Source organism: Sphaeramia orbicularis, chromosome 5, assembly GCF_902148855.1.
Source record: "Sphaeramia orbicularis chromosome 5, fSphaOr1.1, whole genome shotgun sequence".
Taxonomy (NCBI): domain Eukaryota; kingdom Metazoa; phylum Chordata; class Actinopteri; order Kurtiformes; family Apogonidae; genus Sphaeramia; species Sphaeramia orbicularis.
In genome coordinates this window covers 13,966,765-13,970,236 of record NC_043961.1, presented here as the reverse complement: position 1 = coordinate 13,970,236, position 3,472 = coordinate 13,966,765, and positions in this window count along the sequence as shown.

The following is a 3,472-nucleotide window of genomic DNA, read 5'->3' as shown; positions in this document are numbered from 1 at the left end:
CCTAATCATACATATCAAGTAATCATTCATTTTAGATTTTTTTTAACCCTTTAACCGATCTCTTTTCATCATGATGTCACTACATTTTTTGATGCAAAAAACACAAAATATGATATTTTTAAAAAAAAATACTACATAAAAATTGGATCACATATTATTTGCTTTTTGCAGCCTGGCATATGTCAATGATTAACAGCAACATTAACAACGTTAATAAATTAATTTAGACCCTCACCTCTTAAATGAAGCCCAGATATCAGTAAAAGCAGGATTTATGCCTTAATGGCTTTCGGATCAAAAACAGTGGTTCCAATGGAAGAAATAGTGCACTTTAGGCACACTTGGGAGACAGATGCTGGTCTTGTAATTTTCTTTTGTTTACAATGTGCAAATTTTAGTTGGTGGCCAGAATGTAAAAGATCATGCAAAAATGAATAACTTTTAAATTCTAACCTTATTGAAATTGTGAAAAGTAATATGAAGTTTTTTAACATGAAGTGCAAAGTGTGCCTAAGAAGTGCACCCAGATACCGGAGGGTTAAGAACGTCTTTTCCAAGGGAGTCCTGGCCAAGAGGCAGCACAACACATAGTTACAACATACAGTAATTTACAGGACCAGTCAACCTATGTAAAACACGTGCAAGTCATTGAGATAGTCTCTAACACTCTGAGTTCGTATTTAAAAGCATTCAGTTCAGTCAGTTTCCAGTCTCTTGAGTATTATTTTTGCTGAAACTATACAAAAAAAATAAATTGACATGTTAAGCCTAAATGTCCCTCTCCACACTAGTTTCTCTACACTTTCACCAAACAAAGAGGCTCAATAATGTTAGTATCAATGATAAACAGAACCAGCTGATCTCTACATGAGTCTTCAGTCAGGTTACTTTCAACTATTATGTCCATAATCATGCACACTTTGATTATATAATATAATGGAATTCCGGGTCTCCATTACACATGACAGTAATAATTATTAAGAGGTACATTGTCGTCCAAACAAGACAAACGATAAATGGACTTTCTGAAAGTGGAGGAGCTGCTTCGTCTGTGCAGAGTTCTTCCATATGATGCAGACTTTTGCTAATCACAGGTTTCCAGACAGCCACGGGCTTGAAATGGACAACTGACAGCTGTAATTACTGATCGCTATTAAGATTTCTTCAGACGTGACTCTACCGCTTTACTCTTTTTGTTTTTTTCTTTTCAGAAGGTGGCTTAAGCAACATATTTATATTTTACCTTTAGATTTGAACAAACAGGAGAGAAGGATGTTTATCTGTTTACAGGAAATTATATTTTGATTTTCTGATTTTTTACTGGAAGATTTAAAACGCAGAGGATAATCAGTGATGTATGTGTCGCTTAGGAAAGGTTAAATCAAACAAAAGTTGCAGCAAAAATAGTTTCTAGGTCTTGAAGGGTTAATCTCCCATATAGGCTTCATACAAAAGGAACTGGTTGTAAATATTTGTACTGTAAAAACGGCAAATAGGAACTGTCATCTGGCTTTTATAGAGATTTACACACATGATTTAGATATACAGGCAGGACACATTCATGAAAACACAGACAGATGAGATTACAGTACACAGGCTCCTAAGGGGTCTCAAAAAGTCTTAAGACTTGAATTTACAAATCAGTATTTGGGCATAGCCAAGCGAAAGTGAACATCAGGGTCACTTTCTTTTTTTTTCTTTTTTTCTGAAACAATACATTTGATTACTCAGCATGGAAGACATATATCTCTACCTTCTAAAACTGTGTTTATTTTTAATTTGTACCTGAATTACAACTGGATATATAAGAAAATAAATGAGAATACAGTGTTACTTAAGAACAGTAAAGGTTGTAAATGAATGTATTCGGTATAAATTCAATATGTAAATAACAATGTGTAAATAAATATGTTCAAAATATATGCCTGTCAAATCTTATATTTCATAATAATCAAATACTGTAATGATTTTGAATGTTATTTATTATAAAAAAAAATTAAAAAAACAGCAAAAAGGTGCGTAATAAATATAGGAATGAAACGTAAGTGGCCAAAGACTGATAATTTTATCATTATCTTAATCAAATCTTTGATTATTATCATGATTATGGTGCATCACACTGAACAAATACCTCACTCTGTTACATTTTTGGATTCTCATTCCGTTACCATGAATTAATGTCTTTTAAAACTAGAATAATGATATCAGTTTCATTTTTGGATATAATGTACTCTCATATCTTAACCCTATGAGGCCAAAAATATCATATTTGACACATGAGTTTTGAAGCCCTCTACATGATCAGTGTGATATTTTTTTTTTATCTTGAAAAACCTGATGTATACAATTAGATACATGTAATACACAGATAATCCACCAGGGGGGAGGAATTCATTCACCAGAGGCCTTTCCAGTGACACTACAAGACTGTCACTAATGAGGAAGGAGGAAGAACTTTGACAATTTTGAAAAGGAATTACCAATTTTTTTAGACATGTTTGTGTTATATTGTGTTTTTGTTTGTTCAAAAATAATAATAATATGTGAGCAGTGAGACCTGATGTATCAAATATGATACAAAATTGAAACTCATACATGGAAAGTGGTATTTGAAAATAATTTTTTACATTGTTCAGAAGGACCAATAAAGGCTTCAGTTTCATAGAACTGGAATTTTCTGTGAATGATTTAATGGTTCAGGCTTAAGAAAAGTGTGGTACACTAAATATTTGCATTTTCCTTGAGGATCAGCCCTTTATGGCATTTTTTCCAAACCTTGAATAACAGCTGTATATATTTCCTCACTCCGTTACTTTGTCAATGATGATAAATTAATGTTTTTATTAAATATTTGGTTAAATCAAATCAAATCAATTTTTTTTTATATAGCATCAAATCATAATAAAAGTCACCTCATGACTCAGGAACAAACACTTGTGACTGGTGACAGTCATGAGGAAAAACGATCTTTTCCTTGTTATTATTCCTTAATAGCGCTGTAAAGTACTTGCTTAGACCTACAATTTGAGCTATTATGGTTGCTGCTAAATTACTTTTTAAAAACAGATATGGAAGGATTAGTATTGCTGCACAGTGCTTTCTCACTCTGTTACTCGTTTGGTCAGGATCATTTAATACCTTAAAAAAGTCTTTAAAAGGCATTCAATTTGATTTGGTAGGTCTTAAGTTGTGTTGCCATAAACTTGTTTGCTGTGTTTTGTTTAAATGTCCAAGCTGCAGAGAAAAGACATGTTAGTCTACTCAGTTCCACCTGTCACAGCCCGACAATTTATATTGAAATTAGGAACCAGTTATTGCTAACTTTGCAACCCCAGTGAGAAATGACTCAGAACAGTTGGAATCAAGGTGTTGGAGTAAATAAGTAAATTTTCCTAAATTGTAGGGATCACATATTTTTGCTGGTGTAGCCATAAAATAGGCTGTGAAGTGGGCATTAAATTCTGTTCTAGTT